This window comes from Odocoileus virginianus, chromosome 19, assembly GCF_023699985.2.
Source record: "Odocoileus virginianus isolate 20LAN1187 ecotype Illinois chromosome 19, Ovbor_1.2, whole genome shotgun sequence".
Lineage (NCBI taxonomy): Eukaryota > Metazoa > Chordata > Mammalia > Artiodactyla > Cervidae > Odocoileus > Odocoileus virginianus.
In genome coordinates, this window is record NC_069692.1 from 40,931,613 (window position 1) to 40,957,041 (window position 25,429).

A 25,429-nucleotide genomic window follows, 5' to 3' on the forward strand; every position below is an offset into this window, starting at 1 on the left:
GAGCCAATCACTTAATATCTCCGGGTACCACGCATTTACTTGAGTTTGAACAGGCCAGTAAGTAGAGGACCTGTGTGGGTCATTTGTTCTCTCAAGTGCCCTTTTTCTTGTTTTTACAGATGAATAAACAAACACAATCTAAGGTCTCAAAAATTATAGAGTCAATTGTGGAACTAGAAAGCAAAGAATTTTGCAAAATTATGGTGTAATCTCTACTTTGTCTAAGCCTTAGGGTTGTTTGGTATGGACAGAGGTCAAGGATGTTTTGAGTTGAAAAAAAATGCAACTTGTACCTCAAACTGAAGAGTATCTATGATTCAGGCCAAAGAACTTTGTGTCCTCAGGGCCAAAACCTGAGAATAATAGTTTTGGAACAGCTGAGAAAGTGCCAACAGGAAAGAGTGATAGATTCAGGGGTAGATAGAGTAAAAAAAAAAATACAGTGGATGGACAACTGTAAAAAGAAGGTTCTGGCAAAAAAATGGCATCAAGCCAAGCCAGGATGAATTTATCTCAAAACGGGCATACATGGTGTAACTTCCTTTTGCATTTCAACTTAATTCTGTCATTGTTTTGGTTACTTTTAGACACTTCTACAGTAGTAAAAAGAATGAAGAGAAGACATAGCAAAAGAAACTCAAAGGCAAAATGTTCAAATTTTTATGGTTCATAATTTTCTGAAAAGCAAAACTGAGAATTCAAACATAGCAAAACAGGATGTGTTTGCTTTGAATGTGCATTTAATCTCATGAAAATTAGGTATTCTTTTACTGTGATTTCTGAGGGCTTCTCTGGTGCCTCAAACAGTAAAGAATCTGCCTATAGTGCAGGAAACTCGAGTTTCATCCCTTGGTCAGGAAGATCCCCTGGGGAAGGGAATGGCAACCCACTCCAATATTTTTGCCTGGAGAATTCCATGGACAGAGGAGCCTGGCTATAGTCCAGGAGTTACAAAGAATCAGACAAGACTGAGTGACTAACATTTTACTGTGATTTATGTAGGAGTAGATACATTTCCAGTATGGCTCCACAGAAGTGAAGTCTAGCCCCAAGCCCACTACTAGAAATGGTAATGGCATTTGAATCCATCAGATTTCCTCTGTGAGTTTCATTTGCTTCCTCTGTATAAAAGGGCCCTTGAACCAGAACACCTCCAAATCCCTTTGAAATTCAAAAATGTTGTAATTGGGGAATCACAAAATTCAGATTCTGGTCATTTGATTCTTCTTTTACATTTTTATCTCCTGCTGTAAAAGTGGTGTTCTTGGCCACTCAGTGAAATTGGGAGGCAAGTGACAGGGGTAACTGATATTTCTATAGACTGTGAGATATCTAACTAGACAGATCTTTTTGAGTCCTACCTCCAAGACTTACTGGCCAGAGAACTGCAGCTGGTTGCAAAGTCTAAGATCACCCATTTGAAAATGCTGTTGGCTCTAACTCAGAGTGTGACTGTGACGATTGAATAAGACAGTGTCTCAGTGTCTGGTACATGGTCTGCAGCCCATAATTTTTTCTTGCCTGCTTTCCTTTTGGATTAAACTGACATAATACATAGTTTGTAGCTAAAAGAGTAAGACATAATAAATGACCTGAAAAACAGTAAATTTCTGCTCTCCGTCATAATGAGTATTTACCACCAGCCCCAATACATGGACCATCCATTCGTGATCATCTTGACCTGCCTTCACAACCCCCAGGCTCATCTCTTTTAATAACATTTTTAAATAAAGTGAAATAAATAATGCAGATATGAAATCTACAGCACCACTAAATTTCCGTTTTGAATTTCTATAAATACTTATTCCTAATGATTCCCCTGAAAGTTCAATAATTAGTACAAGTGGTTTAAACCAAAGCATTTTTGGCTTCATGACAATAGATAGAGCTACTATGGTTATTTATTGTATGAACTGCTGTACACCTTTCTTTCTCCCCGGAGTGATGCTAATGTGTTCTGGTAGCAGCAGAAGAAAACAGTTGTCCTAGCTATATCACTCCCAGCGTTGGCAAAGAGTCACTTTAATTCCTCTTTGAACTGACATGGAATGAATCAGAAGATTCTGTTCTTGAGTGGTTCAGTTTATTCAATATCTGTATTTATGCAACCTTAATATACATATGCATCTTCAAAATAATCATACAACACACATATTCATGCATATACTTACTCAAAGGTAATTCTTAAAAAATAAATTACTTCATCTATAGGTGCTGATTTTCTTCAAAGCACACTGGCACTGCTAACACCTAGTACACGGTCCTAATTTGAGGACTCATTCTTTAAAGGGGCTGAACAAATTCCAATTTGCCATATCAAGTAGGCTCATAAGGAAAGGGTTATCATTTTTTTTAATGAGTGGGGCTCTGACCCCTTCATTCAAGGTCAGACTGTGAAAATATTAAAATGACACATGAGGCATGAATATTCATTTGACACCTAGATATAAACAAAGCATTATTGTTTTCATAAAAGTTACTGGTGTGGTAGAGATTTCTCATTAAAAGACAAATTTTCGGTTGCAAGCTGTTACTAGCTTACCAAAACACTGTCTGCTTTTACAATATGTATGGCATTCCATCCAGAATGCCACATGGGCAGCCACTCTCTCAACAGGTTTTGGCATCCTGAAATACACACCCGGGATCGGTCCCTCCCGAAATCAGATTACTAACTTGTAACCAGTTTTATCTGTGTCCAAGAGGGCTTCAGGCAGAGCTGATGATTCATGGGCTGAAAATGGTCATTCCCCTCCATTCCCTCTTCCTGCACCATCAGATGGCTTCACATTCTGCCTCTTCTTGCCTGAACTGCTCCAAGAGTGTTCTGATTGGTCTGCCAAATTCCAGTCTTACTTCTTTCAAATCTGTTTTTCATATTGCAGTCAAATCTGATCTGGCCTCTCTTTTAAACAGTCAACACTGTGAACATGACTGAGCGGCCCCTGGTGCTTCGTCTTGTTGCTTCTCTGCCTTGTGAGCTGTGTCCCAGCCATCCTGAGACACTTGCAGGGCTCAGAACTGGATGCGGATATTCTTGCCTCTGGGCCTTCCCAGTGGATCAGGGGTAAGGAGACTGCCTGCATTGCCATAGACATGGGTTCAATCTCTGGGTTGGGAAGATCCCCTGGAGGATGCCCTGGAGGAGGGCATGGCTACCCCTGCAGGATTCTTGCCTGGAGAATCCCATGGACAGAGGAGCCTGGTGGGCTGCAGTCCATGTGGTCATAGAGCCGGACACGCTGAAGTGACTGCGCACACAGGCACTCTTGCCTCTAGATCTCTGCACATTCTGTGCCCTCTGCCCAGACTGGAGGCTCTCCTCCTCACAACCTTCCAATCAACTGCTAGAGCTTCACTAGGAGAACTCCTGGCTTCTCTCCTTTAGGTATTCATGCAGCTGTGGCTCCCCCTAAGAATGCTTTCCTGACACTCCTCCAGCCTCTTCTTAGGAGCTCATGCTTCGTCCCCACATGACACTGGGACTGACCATTCTGTACCGTAGCTTCTGGGCTCCCCTTGTAGCTCAGTCTGTAAAGAATCTGCCTGCAATGCAGCAGACCTGGGTTCAATTCCTGGGCTGGGAATAGCCCCTGGAGAAAGAAATGGCAACCCACTTCAGTATTCTTGACCCGGAAATCCCATGGACAGAGGGGCCTGGCGAGCTACAGTCCCTAGGATCACAAAGAGACAGACATGAGCTAGCAACTAAACCACAACCACCATAATTTCTGGTTTGCTTTTTTGTCTCTCCCATAAAATATTCTTATAAACTCCTTCAGTGCAAAAATTATATATTATCAACTGTGATTTTATACCACAAGCAGAATAACCAGCACTTAATAGATGCTTAATAAATACTAGTAATGAATAAATAAAAATAATTAAAATTAGTTATAAAGCTTCATGTGTTTAAGAGATGTCTTTATTAATTTACTTCCAAACAAAAATTCCATTCCAATCTAAGAAATACGCTCTACTTAATAAATGAGTAATGAAAAAAATCTTAAATTGTTCTATGCTTAATTATAAAAATATGTATCCTTTAAATAAATATTATTAAATTTATTTTCATTTGAAACCCTGTTACTCAATTTCACCAAATAGAAAAACACAAGAAAAATAAACTGCAATTTTAAAACATTCCTTTCTTCCTTCTATTTCAAGGAAAGCAAATATGGAGAAAGTAGCCTTAATCCTAGCCCTTGCTGATCATTTCCCACATAATTCGTTTAACTACCCTACTTCTATGACTTCAGTTAACTGTTCTGGTTACCAACTGCTGCACAACAAATCACCCCAAATTTAATTGCATAAAAATGAGGATCGTTTATTATCATCTCTCAAGATTCTGGGTGCTGACCTGGTTCAGCTAATTGGTTGTTGCTCAGTGCCTCTCATATGGTTTTGGTCAGGTGGTGAACTTGAGTTATTTTGATCATTCCCTCAATCATATGTCTCATGATGGATGCTGGCCGTCAGCTGCAGCTTCAGTGGGAGCTGTTAGCCAAAACACCTACAGGTAGGCTCTCTCCGTGGACTGGGCTTCCACAAAGCATGGAGGCTAGGTGCCGAGAACAGTTCCTAGTCTTTCTAACCTAGTCTCAAAACTCATGCAGTCTCGTTTCCCTCCAGTTTGTTCTTTGGAAAGAAGTTCATAAGGCCAGCCTATATTTTAAAGAGAAGAGACTTGGACACTACCTCTTGATGAGAGGGCATGTTTTAAAGCCATCAAATTTACCTAACCACTAGTCTCCATTCTTGAGGTTTTTTTTTTGTGGGGGGGGTTGCACAAGTCACGTGCGATCCTAGCCTGCTGACAGAGAATTGAATCCGTGGCCCCTCCACTTGAAGTGGTGGTAGTGGTTTGGTCATTAAGTCATGTCCAACTTTTTTTTTTTTTGGACAGCAAATCAAGTGTTTATTAAATACTCCTTTTTAGAATAAAAATTCTAGAAAATAACTAGAATTCAAAGTCTCTGTTCCATGTTAGTTTTTTAAATTTCTTTTTTGTTGTTGTTGTTGGAGGCTAATTACTTTACAACATTGCAGTGGTTTTTGTCATACATTGAAATGAATTAGCCATGGATTTACATGTATTCCCCATCCCCGATCCCCCCTCCCACCTCCCTCTCCACCTGATCCCTCTGGGTCTTCCCAGTGCACCAGGCCCGAGCACCTGTCTCATGCACCCAACCTGGGCTGGTGATCTGTTTCACCCTAGATAATATACATGTTTCAATGCTGTTCTCTTGAAACATCCCACCCTCGCCTTCTCCCAGAGTCCACAAGTCTGTTCTATGCATCTCATGTCCAACTTTTATAATTCCATGGCTGCACCCCACCAGGCTCTTCGGTCTATGGGACTTCCCAGGCAAGGATACTGGAGTGGGTTGCTGTTTTCTTCTCCAGGGGATCTTCCTGACCCAGGGATTGAACAGGTCTCCTACATTGCAGGCAGACTCTCTACTGACTGAGCTACCATGGAAGCCCCCTTTGAAGGGCAGGGTCCTAACTACTAGACTGCTAGGTAAATCCCTAAATGTTCTTCTTTCTAATGGACCTACTACTTCACCTACCCTCTCACTGCAGGCTTGCTCTGCCAGCATTTGATTGTCTATTCCTTCATGTTTGCGTTTTCTTTCTGTAAGGTGAGCTCAGCCAGTTGAGAGACCACACGGGCGCCAGCGTTTATAATCCTGCATCCATGTGGCCATGAGAATGTTTGTGCTGGATCTGAGAGAACGGGCACCTGTGTGTTCACATGTGTGGAAGGATGCCGCTGCTCCAAGAAGTGCTCCATTGTTGCTGTAAACTCCCCTCTAATTTTGTCTATTAAATCGACTGATGTACATAAGACTATTGGGAACTGTAGTTTTCTTAGGTTACAGTTGACTTTCTCTGAATCAGAAGTGGCTGATTCTCTTTTAAAATATTCTGTTTAGGGTGATAAAAAACAATTTGAAAATAGATCATAGTGAGAGTTGTACATTGTTGATGTAATTAATGCCACTGAATTGTATGCTTAAGTGGTATTAATTGGCAAGTGCTATACATATGTATATTTACATACATATATGTATGTGATGTATACATATACACATATGTATATAGAAAGAATTGTAGTTTAAAAAAATCAGTAATGGTGTATACTAAAAACCATTGAATTGTGCAGTTTAAATGGGTGAACTTGTCTGAGATATGAATTACATCTCAATCAAATTGTTAAAAATGTTCAAGGGAGAGATATGGATACAGCTTTTCACTACCCACAATTCTAAAGAAAGGTGCTCCTTTATTCATGGGATTCTCTTGGCAAGAATACTGAAGTAAGTTGTCATTTTCTTCTCCAAGGGATCTTCCCCACCCAGGGATTGAACCTAAGCCTCCTGCATTGCAGGTGGATTCTTTACTGACTGAGCCACTGTCTATTCTATTCAATAATAGAAGAAAGAAAATAACATCTTATGCAATCATTATGTATATAAACAGTAATATAGGGCTTACTGGTTACTGTTACAGTACATCCTATTACTTGTGTACATTTTGCCAGCTGTAAGTTTTCAGAGATTTATTTTAGGTCTTTTGTCCTTTTGTCTGTTTTATGGACAATTATCAGAGGCTCTTTATGCTCCCAAACTGGAGGCACTTTATCTATGCTGACACTAGGTGAGCATCACATATACATCCAAAGACACTAGCACTAGCCTAGGTAAGAAATCTAAGTCAGACTGTGAAGAGTTATGGATGGCCCTATGCATAAATGCTTTTCATTTTGGTATAAAACCTTTTCCTGTGTTGTACTGCTAATGATTTCCATCATTGAAATTTTTGGCTTTCAAGTGAAAATGTAGGCATGGAATCAGCATATGGAAATATATATGTGGAACAGAGTAAAAATAAGACAACATGTGGGTGTTGAATTTTGTGTTTTGATTTGTTTTCATTTCAGGCTGGACCCAAAGAACAACAAAAAAAAAGTTATCCAATCCAACCTCTTACTTTTAGTGAGGCTCAGTAAAAACATTTCAGCAGCCTGACTTTCCAAATGAGCCCTGGCTATGGATCACTCATATTTCTGAATATCTGGTTTCAATTCTACTCTAGTCCATCCCATCCCATCCAATCCTAACAGGGACTACCACCCTCAGTCCATCCTTCTGTTAGAGCGCACTTGTCAGTAAACAGAAAAAGTTACAGTGGTCTGATTAATCTAGCCTCTTTCTGCTCCGTTACATGGATGTTGAGAACATACAGAAAATGTGTCAGATACCCAAGATCTAGAGAATCAAAGAATATCAGGGAGAGATAAAAAGACTTTCTTCAATGAACAATGCAAAGAAATAGAGGAAAATCATAGAGAGGGAAAGACTAGAGATTTCTTCAAGAAAGCTGGAAATATCAAAGGGACATTTCATGTTAGGAGGGGCATGATAAAGGACAGAAACAGTAAAGACTTAACAGAGGCAGAAGAGATTAAGTAAATGTGGCAAAAATATACAGAAGAACTACACAAAAAAGATCTTGATGAGCTAGATAATGACTATGGAGTGGTCACTCACCTGGAGTCAGATATCTTGCAGTATGAAGTCAACTGGACCTTAAGAAGCATTACTATGAACAAAGCTAGTGGAGGTGATGGAAGTCCAGCTGAGCTATTTAAAATACTAAAAGATGATGCTGTTAAAGGGCTGCACTCAATTGTCAGCAAATTTGGAAAACCCAGCAGGGACCACAGGACTGGAAAAGGTAAGTTTTCATTCAAATTCCAAATTAGGGTAGTCCTAAAGAATGTTCAAACTGCTAGAAAGTTGTGCTTACACATGGGAAGTAAGAAAGAAAGCAAGGGAATTCCAGAAGAACCTCTACTTCCGTTTCTCTGACTACTAGGAAGCCTTTGACTGCGTGAATCACAACAAACTGTGGAAAGTTCTTAAAGAGATGGGAATACCAAACCATCTTACCTGTCTCCTGAGAAACATGTTTGTGGGTCAAGAAGCAACAGTTAGAACCAAACATGGAAAAAGAGACAAGTTCAAAATTGGGAAAGGAGTATGAGGAGGCTGGATACTGTCCCCCTGCTTATTTAATTTATATGCACAGCACATCATGCAAAATGCCAGGCTGGATTAGTTACAAGCTGGAATCAAGATTGCCAGGAGAAATATCAGCAGTCTCAGATATGCAGATAATACTATTTTAGTGACAGAATGCAGAGAGAACTAAAGAGTCTCTTGATGAGAGTAAAGGAGGAGAGTGAAAAAAACTGGCTTAAAATTCAACATTAAAAAATCTAAGATCGTGGCATTCAGTCCCACTACTTCATGGCAAATAGAAGGGGAAATTGTGGAAGGAATGACAGATTTTCTCTTCTTGAGCTCGAAAATCACTGTGGATGGTGACTGCAGCCATGAAATTAGAAGACGCTTGCTTCTTGAAAGGAAGGCTATGACAAATCTAGAGAGCATATTAGAAAGTAAAGACATCACTTTGCTGACAAAGGGCCATGTAGTAAAAGCTATGGTCTTTCGAGTAGCCACATATGGATATGAGAGTTGGACCATACAGAAGGCTGAGCATTGAAGAATTGATTCTTTTGAATTGTGGTGCTGGAGAAGAGACTCTTGAGGGTCCCTTGGACTGCAAGGAGATCCAACCAGTCAATCCTAAGGGAAATCGACCTTGAATACTCACTGGAAGGACTGATGCTGAAGCTGAAGCTCCAATACTTTGGGTACTTGGTGAGAAGAACTGACTCGCTGGGAAAGACCCTGAAGCTGGGAAAAACTGAAGCAAAAGGAGAAGAGGGTGGCAGAAAATGAGATGGTTGGATAACATCACTGATTCAATGGACATGAACTTGGGTGAACTCCAGGAGATAATGAGGGGCATGGAGTCCTGGCATGCTGCAGTCCATGGGGTCTCAAAGTCATGCGGGCACAACTTAGAGACTGAATAAGAACAACTCAAGATCTAGACCCTAGACTACTCTATTATAAAGATCACACACCTCACACTTGAGTGTCTAGAAAATAACTAAACCAATGAAACCTCTGAAAAAACATCTTTTCTGGAGGATGTAAGCTAGCACAAACTACTTAAAAAACAAAACTTTAAGGAAATGACTATTAAGTACATTATCTAACCAATTGTCTTACCACCATGCTCCACTTTACTATTTGCAGGACACCCTGATTACACTATTTAGTCATATCTCTTTTAATGATAAACTTAATGACTTCAATTAAGTCATATTCTCTACATCTGTGAAATCTGTTCCTTTGGGCTGTTATAACAGAAAACCATGAAATGGGTGGTTTAGCAACAACAGAAATTTATGTCTCAAGGTTCTAGAGACTCCAATCCATGATAAAAGTGCCAACAGATTCAGTGCCCAGGGAAAACCTGTTTTGTGGCTCATAGAAGGTCATCTGGTAGAAGGGGTAAGGGAGCTCTCTGGAGTCTCTCCTACAAGGGCATTAATCCTGGCTCCCAAAGAATGTTTCCTAATATTACAGAACCTGAGAGAAGATTCTCAACCTTATCACACCTACCTCCCCTTTTATTAAAAGTATTTGACATTCTCTCCACTATACAGAAATGAAGTTCATAGATAATATAATCTACAGTACATACAACTTCAAAGAATCAATATAATGGCATGACATGTAAAAAGAAAATAAGAGGAAAGTAATTTATCATAAGGTACTGTGTAGTTTACATGTAAATGTTTGAAAACTGCACTAGAAAACAAAATAAAGTGATTACACATTTGCATCAGTTAGCAATAACTTAAATGAAAGAGCTACAAAGCTTACTGATTTAGGTGTGTTTTATTTGCTATATAAATTCCACTACAATAAGAGTGTTGGTAATTTGATTTTGTTATGTAAGAAAAAAATAATTTTACAGTTCTGAACAAAATAAAGTGCAGCCTTCCCTAGATTTATGCATTTGTATTCCAGGTAACTCAGCATACACTATGATCATGAAAAAAAAAATCACTTTGTGTTTATGTGTATAAAAGAATTATGTTCCAGTCCCAGAAAATTAAAATCTGTTTCTGACTCACAAAAATATCTGGTGGAATACTCCAAAATCCTATAAAAATTAAGACAAATTTTCAACATGCTGGCTAGCTAGCAACGCAGGTCACTCCTCCTAAAAGGCTCTCATTCCTCTAAACTTGAGACAACTAAAAATGCCTTCATAAATGCCCCAAAAGTCCCTTAGAAAGAAGTTCCACCCACCATGAGAACTATGTTCTAGGTTTGCCAGCATGAGTTACTCTTTCTAGGCTGTGTCCTGGACAGCCCCGGTCCCTTGGTAGACAGGTTTCCTCACACTGCTGACCGCCAATGGTCTTACTTTGGGGATTAGGTTCTCTAGAGCATTAGATTGTACATCTGGTGTCTTTTTACATAGCTCACATATTTCAAGAAGGCATCCTCTCCCCTTTATGATTCTACCTAAATGTCAACAGGAAAATCCATGGGAATCTCCCCCTGATTCCTATTCTTCCTGTAGCTCTAAAGGTCCACCCAGGGGCTCTCATACCTTGTCTTGAGGCTCAGCCTCACACACTGGATCAGGATGCACCAGATAAGCTGTCCCTTCTATTTCTGAGAGAGACTTCATTCCAACTCTGCTGTCCTTCCTGTCCCTTAATAAGGTTGTGTTTATTTTGCAAAGGGACAAATCCACCCCTAGTCAGGATTATCGAGGTGAGACGGTGGACACTCAGTGACCTTTCAGTCCTCTCAGCAAATAAACACTAGACTGAATATTGAATCTGGGATTCTGGTGAACTGTACTAGACAGAACTTTGCACCCCAGGAATATGTCCTCAGCCTTTCTTCATTTTTCTGAAGTCAGCAAGGGTGTGGGTTTTGTAAGTGTGAAACAAAATGTCTCAACTTCTCATACTTGATCTGCTCCAAGCTTTCTATTCTCTTCCCTCCCGAAGCATGGACTTCCCTGCTAGCTCAGACCGTAAAACGTCTGCCTATAACGTGGGAGACCTGGGTTCAATACCTGGGTCAGGGAGATGCCCTGGAGAAGGCAATGGCACCCCACTCCAGTACTCTTGCCAGGAAAATCCCATGGACGGAGGAGCCTGGTAGGCTACAGTCCATGGGGTCGCAAAGAGTTGGACAGGACTGAGTGACGTCACTTTCTTTCTTTCTCCTGAAGCAACATCTGAAAATAATCAGTCGATGTAAACTGGGAAAATGCCACACTTTTCTTCTCTGGGCTAGTCCAGCCCTCCTCTGCCTAAGCCTAGGACAGCATTTTCCTTGGAAGAAAAATCTGATCATGATGATATAAGGAGAGGAAAGGAACAATTAACCATCTACAACTGCATTTAAGGTTGTCATGAGGCATATTCACAGCAATTAATATGATTTAACAGATTAACTCTGGAATAGTCGTTTAGTTATAAAACTTCTGCAATGTGGTTTAAGTGGAAATATTTTTTAAACTGTGACAGACCACGCCCCCCCCCCCCCCAAAAAAAAAGCACAACACACACACAACTATTCTCCAAACCGTCATTTTCCCCTCTATTCCTTTCTGTTCTTTTCCTGCTTTCTCTGGGGAGAAACCCCCAGCCCGCATCTATACACACACACACACACCCTTGTGAGCAGAGATAAATAAAGACGAGTCACTTCTTCCGCTCCCTTTCTTCTGTGATTCGCATCTGTGAACAGTTGTCCGTTTGTAGTCGCTGCCTGCTGGCAAGAGCAAGTCTACTTCTTAATCTATTTCATACGATGAGGGCCCAAAGAGAGATCACTCCGTTTTCCCTTAATTTTGCTAAAGAGCCTGTGCTTCTCAGGGTGGAGCTTAGAAAGAAAACCAGCAGGAAAGTCAAGTGCACTTGATGGAAAAACAGCCCACAGCTCCGAGTTTCACAGGTCGGTGGAGCCCCCGCAGCTCTGCCCGGGAGCAAGCCTGAGGTATCACGCCTCTCCTCCAACGTTGCAGGCACACAGCTCACAACACATTAAGAAATGAGACTTTCTCATTACGAGGCAGTCTACTCAACTGAGTTATCAGAGGATCGAAATAAAATGATTTCAGGCATCCTTTCTTAAAAGGAAAACACAGGACATCCATTAGGAAATGAATCAAAATTCTAAAACTGGTTTTTGGTTTTTTTTCCCCCTAGTAGTATGGGAATAGTGATAAAAGCGGTAATTGTAATTATTATTTATAAAACGCCTAATACGTACCACACACAATACTTAATATTTTATCTGCTTTAATATTATTTCTGACCTTCACTCTGTAAGAATGAAGGTAATATTCATTCTTAATTCAGGTAGAAGTAAGAATATTTGGGGGAGACACAGTACTCATTGTCATTAAATTATATCTTACTTTTAAAAAATTAGAATATTAGTATGACTGAATGCTAATCTTAGCCTGATAACATCTATTGCACAACACTCTATTTTAAATTTTGTGTATGAGTTTTTGAGCCAGTTTCATTTATGCTCAATGTTTTAAATAAACTGAATGTAAATACTGATGCAACATTTTCAACTTTCTGTTTTAGATGATTAAATATTCGTTAGGGTAAAATTGTTAGACTATATCCATTAACATGCTCTAAACAGAAGTCCAAGAAATATAGTAATTGTTTCATTTCTTTTTTAAAAATATCCACTTGTAAAGAATAATGTGGTGGTTCAGACTAAGAATTTCACTTGCAAATATTTTCTTTTGAAACGAGTTCCCTTCAATATGATATTTGAAGTGTTCTTACTCTATGCTCTTTGGGTGCTTTTATCCATTTAAAATTATCATGATTATAAACATAAAATGCATCTTACTTAGGAAAAAGTACTTAAAACTAAAATCTTAGATTTAAAACCAAAGACAGTAATAATATGGAAACCACGATGGGGAATTACAAATAAAAATAAACTAAATTTAAAATGCATTTTCTAGTTTCTTAACACCCATTCACCTTTCAGATAGACAGTTGTAAAGTACTGTATAATTTTGATGTGTCACATTAAATCCTTTAGAGTTTTCATTTATGCTTTCTGCAGGTGACATGTGCACATTGTGTACTATTTATATTCCTGAAAATTTTTGGAAAACTTTAAAATAAGCCTGAAATTATGACAGAAATAATACTTTTTGAATAGTCCTTTGAATCACACTTCCCAGACTTCAGAATAAGAAACACTCTGCCCTCTGGGGCATTTTCAGATAGTCATGGCCGAGGGCTTTTGCCCATTAGTTCTTGCTCCCAGTTCGTATAGACAGAATTGGAGAAATGAAAAGAAGAAATCACCCATCAAAGACTCCATCTCAGAGCTATCATTTGATATAGTAACTCCTGGAATTTATTAGTGCCCAAGAAATTGAGATTCTACACATAGCCTTCAAGGTTGAAAATATTTTACCAATCTGGAAGCAAATCTGTCTTCTTCAGGGACCCCCCAAGAAAAGAGAGTTAAATGTCTCCTGTGCAGGTAACACCAGGCAGTGGGACAGAGAAAGTAAAGAGGAACTGAAGCAGAAGGAGAAAAATCAAGGGGGCTTCCCTGGTAGCTCAGCTGGTAAAGAATCCACCTGCAATGCAGGAGACTCCGGTTTGATTCTTGGGTCCAGAAGATCCCCTGGAGAAAGGATAGGCTACCAACTCCAGTATTCATGGGTTTCTCTGGTGGCTCAGAAGGTAAAAAATCTGCTTGCAATGTTCAGTCCCTGGGTTGGGAGGATCTCCTGGAAGAGGGCATGGCAACCTATTCCAGTATTCTTTCCTGGAGAATCCTATGGACAGAGGAGCCTGGCAGGCTACATTCCATGGGGTCGCAAAGAGTTGGACATGATTTAGTGACTAGATCACCAAACCACCACCAACACTATATATTGGAATGCAGTTTTAAGGTTAACTTAATATACGTCCTACAATACACATAGATTGTAACTTTTTTCCTCCTGTGCTATATATACTATAGGTTCTCATTAGTTAACTATTTCATACATAGTAGTGTGTATATGTCAATCCCAATCTTTCAATTTATCACCCCTTACCCACTTGGCATCCATGCATTTGTTCTCTATATCTGCATATCTATTTCTGCTTTGTAAAAAGATTCATCTTACTATGTTTTCTAGATTCCCCATATGCTGTGCTGTGCGGTGCCTAGTCGCTCAGTCTTGTCCAACTCTTTGTGACCCCCTGGACTGCGGCCTGGCAGGCTCCTCTGTCCATGGGGAGTCTCCAGGCAAGAATACTGGCTTGGGTTGCCATGCCCTCCTCCAGGAGATCTTCCCAACCCAAGGATTGAACCCAGGTCTTCCACATTGCAGGTAGATCTTTACCTTCTGAGCAAGCAGGCAAGCTCATGAATCCTGGAGTGGAGAGCCTGTCCCTTCTCCAGACCATCTTCCCAACTCAGGAACTGAAATGGGGTTTCTTGCTTTGCAGATGGATTCTTTCCCACCTCAGCTACCAGGGAAGCCCCAGATTTCACACGAATGGGTTAGTATATAGCAGCTGATTTTCACTTTCTGACTTTCCTTCACTCTGTATGGCAGCCTCTAAGTCCAAACACATGTCTGCAAATGGCACAGTTTCATTCCTTTTTATGACTATATGGCTTAAATAATATGCTTTACATTATGTGACTTTTATTGTAATTTTTTTAAAAAGCATTAAAGAAAAGAATGCATAACTTCACTGGCCACTGCCACAGGCCACTAGTGCTTACCCTCACCTGGACCTTCTGGGGAATGTTAAGAAAGGCATCTCTAAACTACCACACAGGAGACCTAAATAGGTAGTATTACCAAGAGGCTCCTGTCTCCCACTGGCCAAGATGCCCTCATGGACATCAGTACCCTCATACTTCCAAATGGTGTGTGTGCATGCGTGTGTGCCTGCTCAGTCTTGTCTGATTCTTTGTGATCCCATGGTCTGGAACCTGCCAGGTTCCTCTGTCCATGGAATTTCCCAGGCAAGAAAACTGGAATGGGTTGCCATTTCCTACTCCACAGGATCTTCCCAACCCAGGGATTGAACCTGCATCTCTTGCACCTCCTGCATTGGCAGACGAATTCTGTACCGCTTAACCATCTGGGAAGCCCTAAGTGGGATATGAGTGGATGCCAATCGTTTTCTTCAGTAAGTCTTATGAGGCAGCAGTGAAAAGCCCTAGGTCAGGAAGCAAGAGGTATAACTGCCCAAGTCCACTGTCAAATGCTCACAAGTTACATCTGTTAGAACCTGGCTGAAGCCTGGACGTAACTATTGTAATCAGCCCTGCAGTGGCTGAAGTTGAGGCTAAGAGATTTGAAGAGGTGCAGAGGAGTCCAAACCCCTGCTAATGACTCAATTCCTTTCTGACCTTTAATCAGGAGCCTGCTTAAATCAAAGATATCAATTACAAAAAAGATGGCAGTTTGTTAATATTGATGTCATGATAGTGACATCATTTATGTGTAAAGATGTGGCAAATAATCAACACTAATTGAGTCTAAAGGTATATCATTAGTATATAAGACTCACGTAATAATATAATTTGATATGTTATGAAGGAGACGCTTGTGCATTAAAGCTTGAGTACTAAGACACGTTATGAAAGTGAAAGTGTTAGTCTGTCAGCCTTGTGTGACTCTTTGACCTATGGACTATAGCCCTCCAGTCTCCTCTGCTCATGGAATTCTCCAGGCAAGAATACTGGAAAGTGAAAGTCCTTCAGTTGTGTCCCACTCTTTGCGACCCTGTGGGCTATACAGACCACGGAATTCTCCAGGCCAGAACACTGGAGTGGGTAGCCTTTCCCTTCTCCAGGGGATCTTCCAAACCCAGGGTTTGAACCCATGTCTCCTGCATTGCAGGCAGATTCTTTACCAGCTGAGCCACAGTGGATGTCCAAGAATACCAGAGTGGGTTGCTTCTCCCTTCTCCAGCGGATCTTCCCGACCCAGGAATGGAACCGGGGCCTCCTGCTCTGAAGGCAGCTTCTTTGCCAGCTGAGCCAGCAGGGAAGCCTTAAGAATGCTGAAGTGGTTAGCTACTTCTTTCTCCAGGGGATCTTCCCAACCCAGGAATGGAACCCGGGTCTCCCATCTGAGCTACCAGGGAACCATTCTGAGACACAGTGCGAAGCCCTCATCAAAGTAATAACCCTTCTACATATTTCTTGTTTGACAGACATTATTTAGCTTATAATTTGCTTAAAATAAAAGATCAACTTAAACCCACTTTTATTCCCATCCAATTTGTCTTTCTCCTATACTTTACAAGGGTACTTTTTTAAGAATGAGAGAACGGAGGTAAAGGAAAAAATAATGGAGAGAGAGAAATAAAAATTGCAAATTCTCGCTTGGGATTTTTTTCCTTGGAAAAAGTGTTAAATGTGAAATAGCACCATGAAACACTTCAAAGTCCATTCACTTTCTTTTGGAAAATAATAGCTGGATTGAAATGAATACTTTAGAAGATATTTCATTTCTTGGCATTTAAAATCAATAGTTTTCTCACCCTCATGAATATTTGGGAGAGGAGCTGGGGCCGCTAGTCTTGTTCATTGTAATCGTGGCTCCACTGTGGGTGAAGACGGAACACCTTTCTCTCATTATTAAGAGCTTAGCAGCCCTGAGCTAAAGGCTGTGATTCTTCATGTCAACACTGTGGTGGCAAATAAGAATTCTCATTTAGTTTCTAGTAACCTCATTTGTCAAAAAGACTGTATTTCAAGTGTATATAGATTTAAGCAAACAGAAATGAGACCGCTAAATGCCTCTTTGTTCATAAATTGCATTCATCAATTAGAGAAAAGTTAAACTAAGGAAAGATTAACTGTACAGACTACTAACCTATTTCAAATTTTATTTTTAAAATATGTATGAAGTTAATTTAATTTTCAAATTGATTTTCCATTAGTGATAGTGTCAACGTGCCGCTGGTGTAGAAGAGCACTTATATGAACCGCATTCCAAGCGAGGGAAATTTTAAATTCCCGAAACTTTACTGTGAATGTGAGAGTGAAAATAACATTAGCAGAATGTTCTGTGTGGCAGTTTAAAAAGATATTTTTAAGTAAAAGTTTTGAAATTGTTCTTGTCTTCCTTTATGCTTTCAGTTTTAGCCTGATTTGATCAAGAATAAAAAAAGGGGGGGTGTCATATTTTGAGAAACTTTAACACTGTCTCAATCTTGAGATGATGAGCCTTTCAAGCCAAATGACTAAACCCTCTGAGAAGGAGAAGCACCTCTGTCACTCGGCGCCTCAAATAAACTCCAGGCTCCTGACTAATACAATCATGTGACAAAGACTTGTGTGGCTTTATAAACCCTTTCTGAGTTCAGATCATGTCCCATCATTTCCCATTAGCTGGCCTATCACCCCAAAATGCTGAACTATAGCTTCACGTTTAGAATCTGATGCAATTAAAAATCCAACAAGACCAAGAACTTGCCAGTGGCAAAACAAACCCAGTGACACATTATTGGGACAGCTCTCACCAAACCCCCACTGTGCTGGCTTCTCTTCTATCTGAATCACTGAAACAGTAAACACTACCCTTTGGAAGATCACAGAAATTCATAGACAAGTTGTCAACAGCATCATTTCTTTATGTCATTTCAGCACACAGAGGTTCCTTATTTTCTCAGAATCTACCAGACTGAGCTTGTATTACCTAACCTTCCATCAAGATCCAATTGATTTTTCCAAGTTCCTGATCAATATTTTTTCATTTTTTCAACCAATTGATCTAAGTTATGCTTCAAACATGTGTACATTTGCATGACAGTATGCAACAGGCAAAGCTGTGAAAAAAATAACAATCTTATCATTTCTCTAGTATGCATTTCACTAGCTGTTTTAGACATTGTGTTTTATTGTCCAGATATCTGAGAAAATCTGCAAATATTTTTCTCTAATACCATTATTGAACACATAAAAATTTATACAGCAAGTAAAATATCATTTATCCAACTTTTCATATTACTTTACATAGAATAAAAAGTCTAATCCAATCAGATTAGAATTTATAGCTTTAAATCTATTATATCTTGCTAAAGATGCTGAATCTAGTTATGAATGAGCATTAGCAGATCATTAGCTATCATGGAAAGAATTTCTATGATTCAATCTCAAACTGCAGCATATATATAAAACTTCAGGTTATATGTAAAAGTACCCGTATCTTGCTTCTGGAGTGAGGCCCAAGAACCACCATTTTTATTAGCCACCTCTGGGTTATGGGGGTTAGACAACCCTTGGAAGAAGTATCACTTTGATTAGATTTATACTGCATTCTACCTTCTTTGAACTTTTTTCCAGCTTCATTGATTAGTAATTGTCGAATATAATTGTATACAGTTATAAAGTGTACAGTTTGGTGATTTGATAAATATATATATCATGAAATGATTACAAAGATCAAATTAATTAACACATTTACCACTTCATACAGTTGACTCTGTATGCATGTGTGGTAAAAATGCTTAAGATACACTGTCAGTAAATTTCAAGTATACAATATCATATTAACTATGATGATCATGCAGTATAGTAGATCTTCAGAACTTATTCATCTTATGACTGAAAGTTTGTACCCACTGACCTACATCTCCTCATTTTCCATTCTCTCTAGTCCCGGGTAATCATTATTCTACTGTATTTTTAGAAAATTGGCGCATTTTTTAGGTTGCTTATTATGAATAATGCTGCAATGAACACAGAAGTGTATATATTTCTTTGATATACTAATTATATTATCTATTTGATTCATAAGTAATAAAAATGAACCACAGGAAAACTCTTTAATTAGCTTGAGTCTGGTATTTGATGTGGTTCTATAAACTAGAACCTCATTCTCAGAGCACTTTTTTTTTTTCCTGAGATGGGGAGTAGAGTATTCCTACAATTCTAATATTTTAACTGAAACCATCATTTATTGTATTTCAACACAAGTCTTCTGAAAAATCTAATGTGAATCTAAAATACTTTGATAAAAGTTCAGTGCCCGCAGTAAGGGAGATGATAATTCCTTTCTCAAAATATCAGACTTTGCCTGGTATATTGCCTTTTGTTCTAGACACCGAGCTTTAAGAACAGTGGCAATTTTCTAAACAATCAGAGGAAAGAACCAGTGAAGTTTAAGAAACATCAGTAGGGACATGATTAGTCATTTGAGCTTCTAGATAAGCAGCCCTAATTGTGCCCTCAAAGTGACACTGCCATTAACAATGTGTCTCAAAAATGTACATTAAGAACAATTCTTGACAGACTGGGAGTTTGGTGTTTTAATGAATTTTAACTATATCTTATACAGTTTCTAAACTCTTACAATTATTTTGAATTTGGTTCTCCAAATTTTGGTGATCTGGGGTAAAAATCTATTCATGTTTAAAAAAGGACTGTTTGATGGAATTTGGGATTTTTTTTTCCTGGAAAAGAATAGGGATTCATTTATTCAACTTTGTGTATTAGAACTCTGAGTTACATACAACAAAAGGTCAGATTAAAAAGAGTAGAGTCAATAAAAGGACATTAGGAATCTCAGAGAATCAGACAGCTGGGATGGGCATTGTTGTTATCAGATCCCTAAGTTGTATCTGACTCTCTGCGACCCCATGGACTGCAGCACTCCAGGCTTCCCTGTCCTTCTCTATATCCTGGGGTTTGCTCAAACTCATGTCCATTGTGTCAATGGGGTCATCCCCTTCTCCTCCTGCCCTCAATCTTTCCCAGCATCAGGATATTTTCCAGTGAGTCAGCTCTTCACATCAGGTGGCCAAAGTATTGGAGTTTCAATTTCAGGATCAGTCCTGCCAAAGAATATCCAGGGTTGATTTCCCTTAGGATTGACTGGTTTTATCTCCTTGCTGTCCAAGGGGCTCTCAAAAGTCTTCTCCAGCACCACAATTTGAAATCAACCCTGTATATTCATTGGAAGGACTGATGCTGAAACTGAAGCTCCAATACTTTAGCAACCTGATACGAGGAGCCAACTCATTGGGAAAGACCCCGATGCTGGGAAATATTGAAGGCAGGGGAAGAAGGGGGTGGAAGAGGATGAGATAGTTAGATAACATTATTGACTCAGTGAATTTGAGCAAACTCCAGGAGATGGTGAAGGACAGGGAAGTCTGGTGTGCTGCAGTCCATGAGGTCAGAAAGAGTGGGACATGACTGAGCGGCTGAACAAACAGCAGCAGGTAACTATAAAATTATGTGTATTGAATAGTATGGGCAGGCTTTTTCCTGATCATGAAGAGAAGTACTTTTATATAAAGCAATACTTAGAAATAAGACTAAAGTTAAAAAGTTACAAGAAATCAATCTCACTGCAATACCAGTGAATTAATTTTTAAAGTTGCTTGTATTAAAAGAATCTTCACATTATTGAAATCTCATGAAAATTTGTTTTAATTGAAAACCAAATCAGGATAGGAACTAGAAAACTTTAGACTAAAATTTATTTTTAGTTTCAGTAGACACAAAAACTTCAATAATCAAGATGTTTAGCAATGAGTGAATTTTATTATTTCTAGCTAAATATAATAATTAATCAAAATAGTAAAAGAAAAAGTTCCTAAATGTTTCTAAGCAAATACAGAACCACCCATAAACTCAAACTGAGACTCAATGAGCTTCTGATCATCAGTATAAATTGCAGTACAGTTTATAAGCCTTTCTGTTAAAAAGGAATACAAGGCAGCCTAAGCAGACAGTCACTCAGTAAAAGCAGATGTTGATTCCTATTCTACTCACACAAAACACGTTTTTCCTGGACACAAAAACTCCATCACAATTGCAGTTATATATATCCAACAGTTGCAAAGAGTCAGACACTACTGAGGCGACTTAGCCCGCGTGCACATATATCCAACAGTAAGTGTCACATGCAAATCATAGTCCCTCAACAGCTCATCAAACAATATAAGGAGCAATTATATCTCAAGATTAAGAAATAATAATACCTAATAACTGTTTAGCACTTACTACGTGATAGTGAGTTTGAGCAAACTCATTTAGTTCTTGTAAAAAAAACCTCCACATATATTATCCTCATTTTTTTGGATGAGGACAAAAAGATAGAGATGGGTGAAATCATTGCCCATAAACTCTAGCAATTGACAGAGTTAAGATTGGAGCAAAAGAAGGTGATCTCCCATATCTGGTTTTGTTTTCATCACAGTGCTCTCGTGTCTTGAACTAAGTAAGTAACTAGCTTATTAACTATTAACTGATTCGACCTTCCCCAAAGGTGTGCCATAACACTTTAATATGTAATGAATGAATATATCAAGTCAGCCTGAGACTAATCTCCCCCAGGCCTTAGCAGCCGTGCACTGTCAGAGGACAGGAGAGGGAGAGCCCTACTGATGAACAAAGTAGGATTGAACAAGAGAGCCACTGAATCCTATGGTTTCCAAGCTAAAATTGTCAAGTCATCTCTGAATTATCTTTAGATTGAAAAACAAGTTCATGTGTATGCTGTTGATTGAAAAAAATAGTCACAATCTAGAAATTAAGCATGCATGCATACTTAGTCACTTCAGTCAGTCCTAATTCTGCAATCCTATGGACTGTAGACCACCAAGGTCCTCTGTCCATTGGATGCTCCAGGCAAGAAGACTGGAGTGGGTTGCTGTGTCCTCCTCCAGGGGGTCTTCCTGACCCAGGGATCAGACGTACGTCTCTTAAGTCTCCTGCATTGCAGGTGGATTTTTTGCCACTAGCACTATCTGGAAAGCCCAGTGGTGGTGGTGGTTTAGTTGTTAAGTCATGTCCAACTTAAGAGTTATGTTTAATTTGGTGGGAATTTTTAGGACTTCAAGCCTGGAAGATAGCATCTCAAGTGACCCTGAGAGAATTGCTCAGAGGAGGGGCAAGGAGGAGCCAGGTTTTCTAGAAATTTGCAACACAGGGCAGGTAGTCTGAGCATCAAAAGATTATTGCTGATTAAGGAAAACCAGATCTTAAGGAATTTAGTCCTTTTCTATGTATTGGGGAGATGGAAGAGTCTGGGCCTACTGAAATCATTCCTTTCATAGGCATCTCAGCTATCTGGGGCCTGCATCCTGCAATTTGATTTTTCACATCTTTAGCATCACTGACTCAATGGACATGAGTTTGAACAACCTCTGGGAGATGGTGAAGAAGAGACAAGCCTGGTGTGCTGCAGTCCGTGGGGTCTCAGAGTTGGATGTGACTGAGTAATTCAGCAACAACAAATTTCCCTGTAAGGAGTGGCATCAGCCTGATTGCTACCAGATCTGGGGCATTTTTCCTATTATTTTTCCTGGGCACCCTCCATGCTCAGATTTTCACATTTGGAGGGCCGGAATAGTTGATGACTATGGCATCCTTGTTTATTGATATGACAGGAAACACCCCATTTCACAACTCTTACAAATGCTTTAAGTTGTCTCAAAGTAAAGTCCCTCTATTTCTCCAAAGGTTTAATAAACCCTGATGGTAAACACACAGAGAGGCATGTGTGAATTCTGCATGGACATCAAGGAAAGGGTTGAACTGCAATACATGGAGTGGAAATAACCCCTGAAAAGAAAACTTTAGAAATTAACACAATGCAAGAAAGACAGTTTCCAGACAGAGAGAAAGTTGGAAAACTATCAACTGATTCCTGCACCCTGCACCCCCTACCCCACAACCTGCTCCAAATCCCGAGAGAGTTTGGAAGTGATGCAAGATCTGCTCTTGTTCAAAAAGAGTTCTCAAAGGACATAGTAACTTAATTGACTTCTAAGTTACACTTTTAATTAAATGGATTCTAAAATGAAATGAATGGTCTCAAGAGATACAATGCTTCCTTTATTTGAAAGACAGTTCAACAGATTCTCCAGTGAAAAACTTCATCCAACCAATCTCTAAGATTCTAAACTTCTATAAATAGTTGGGGAAGAATTTGGGTGCCTTTGTGTCTTTCAAAACAAACACAAAAATTGCTTTTCTTTTCTTTTTTTTTTAACCAATGAGGAAGATGCAAATTCCAGGAAGAACTAATAATTATTATTTTATTTGGGAAAATGTCATGTATTCTAAAACTATATGTCTGATAGCTATCAGAGGCTTCAAAATCAGTTCAGTTCAGTTCAGTCCTTCAGTCATGTCCAACTCTTTGCAACCCGATGGACTGCAGCATGCCAGGCCTCCCTGTCTATCACCAACTCCTGGAGTTTATCCAAACTCATGTCCATTGAGTCAGTGATGCCATTCAACCATCTCATCCTCTGTTGTCTCCTTCTCCTCCCACCTTCAATCTTTCCCAGCATCAGGGTGTTTTCCAATGAGTCAGCTCTTAGCACCAGGTGGCCAATATATTGGAGTTTCAGCTCCAGCATCAGTCCTTCCAATGAATATTCAAGACCGATTTCCCTTAGAATTGACTCGATTGACCTCCATGCATTCGAAGGGACTATCAAGAGTCTTCTCCAACACCACAGTTCAAAAGCATCAGTTCTTTGGCACTCAGCTTTTTTTATAGTCCAACTCTCACATCTGTACATGACTACTGGAAAAACCACAGTTTTGACTAGATGGACCTTTGTTGGCAAAGTAATGTCTCTGCTTTTTAATATGCGGTCTAGGTTGGTCATTACTTTCATGCCAAGGAGTAAGCATCTTCTAATTTCATGGCTGCAGTCACCATCTGCAATGATTTTGGAACCCAAAAAATAAAGTCTGTCACTGTTTCCCCATCTATTTGCCATGAAGGGATGGGACCAGATACCATGACCTTAGTTTTCTGAATGTTGAGCTTTAAGCCAACTTTTTCACTCTCCTCTTTCACTTTCATCAAGAGGCTCTTTAGTTCTTCTTCCCTTTCTGCCATAAGGGTGGTGTCATCTGCATATCTGAGGTTATTGATATTTCTCTTGGCAATCTTGGTTCCAGCTTGTGCTTCATCCAGCCCAGGGTTTCTCATGATGTACTCTGCATATAAGTTAAATAAACAAGGTGATAATATACAGCCTTGACGTTCTCCTTTTCCTATTTGGAAACAGTCTGTAGCTCCATGCCCAGTTCTAACCATTGCTTCCTGACCTGCATACAGATTTCTTAAGAGGCAGGTCAGGTGGTCTGTTATTCCCATCTCTTACAGAATTTTCCACAGTTTATTGTGATCCACACAGTCAAAGGCTTTGGCATAGTCAGTAAAGCAGAAATAGTCAATAAATCTTCAAAATAGATCTCCATTAATATTCATCATTAATTTAAACCCCAGTAATGGCATACTTAAGTGGTATAAACATAACCCAAACATAAGTTTGAATTCCCTCTTTTTATTAAAAAGAAGCAAACTATAATTATCTCAACCTCAGTTTAAAATATAAACAATAAATATTTCTCAAAGAAAAAAGACCCTTTGAATGACAGAAACAGATTGTTTATATTCAGAAACAGAACTATGCCTATGAGAGAGAATCATTTTTTTCTAAAAACATATGCCCTTGAATACTACATCCCAACAGAAATAATTAAAGAAGGAAAGTAAGAAATGATAAAATAATTTTTAAATATTGTCTAATCAAAATGGATTTTTCAAAAGGGTCATGACACTGATCTTAAGGAACAAGTGTCCTGTAATTACCTAATCTAAAGAAATGCTAGTAGGAACTATCAGGGGGGAATTAATTTTGGATATAAAAGTGGTCAAACACAAAAGTCCAGACAAACACAAACATATACTCACATAATATCTGTAAATGTATTTATTACACCCATATGCCCCAAATCAGAGGTCATTTTAAATGATTTTAAATATATATATAATATCCAGGACCTTTTTATTGAGAAAAAACTGAAAACATAAATTGAATGTGAAATTTCCAGTTAGCATTCAAAACACATACCATTCTTCTGATTCTACTAATGTGGTGGACTATATATATATATTTTTAAATTTCCTAATATAAAAAACCTAGAAATGAAAAAAGAACATAAAATATGATATTTCAGCTATTTACCTGAGATTAAGCAAAGTGTGAGAAATCACTAGGATCCAAGTGAAGAAAAAAATGAAAACCAGAGTAAGATTATGTTGATGCTTAGCATTGATGAAGCAACTCAATAAGGAAAAAAAAAATCCAATTACACAGGCAAAAACCTGAATGGACATTTTTCCAAAGAAAATACACAGATGGCCAGTAGGTACATGAAAAGCTGCTCAACATCACTAATCATCAGAGGAATGCAAATCAAAACCAAAATGAGTTATCTCATCACACCTGTCAGAAGGTTTATCATCAAAAAGTCTACAAATAACAAATGCTGGTGAGGAGGAGGAGAAAAGGGAACTATCCTACACTGTTGCTGAGAATGTAAATTAGTGCAGTCACTATGGAAGACAGTATGGAGGGGTCTCAAGAAACTAAAAACAGAACCACCATATGATCCAGCAATTCTATATCTAGATA

General features: G+C 39.0%; 1 long non-coding RNA gene across 2 annotated transcripts in view; it reads left to right on the top strand.

Moving 5' to 3' along the window:
* The window catches only part of LOC110146240 (uncharacterized), a 112,603-nt gene that overhangs the window by 70,218 nt on the left and 16,956 nt on the right, over positions 1-25,429 (top strand). The window contains exon 3 of one of the 2 annotated variants that reach the window (XR_011492974.1): positions 5,652-5,802. The exons of the other annotated variant lie outside the window; for it this stretch is intronic. This is a non-coding gene — a long non-coding RNA (uncharacterized lncRNA). Of the gene's footprint in view, positions 1-5,651; positions 5,803-25,429 lie in introns of those variants that run through there. 2 annotated transcript variants of the gene reach the window in all.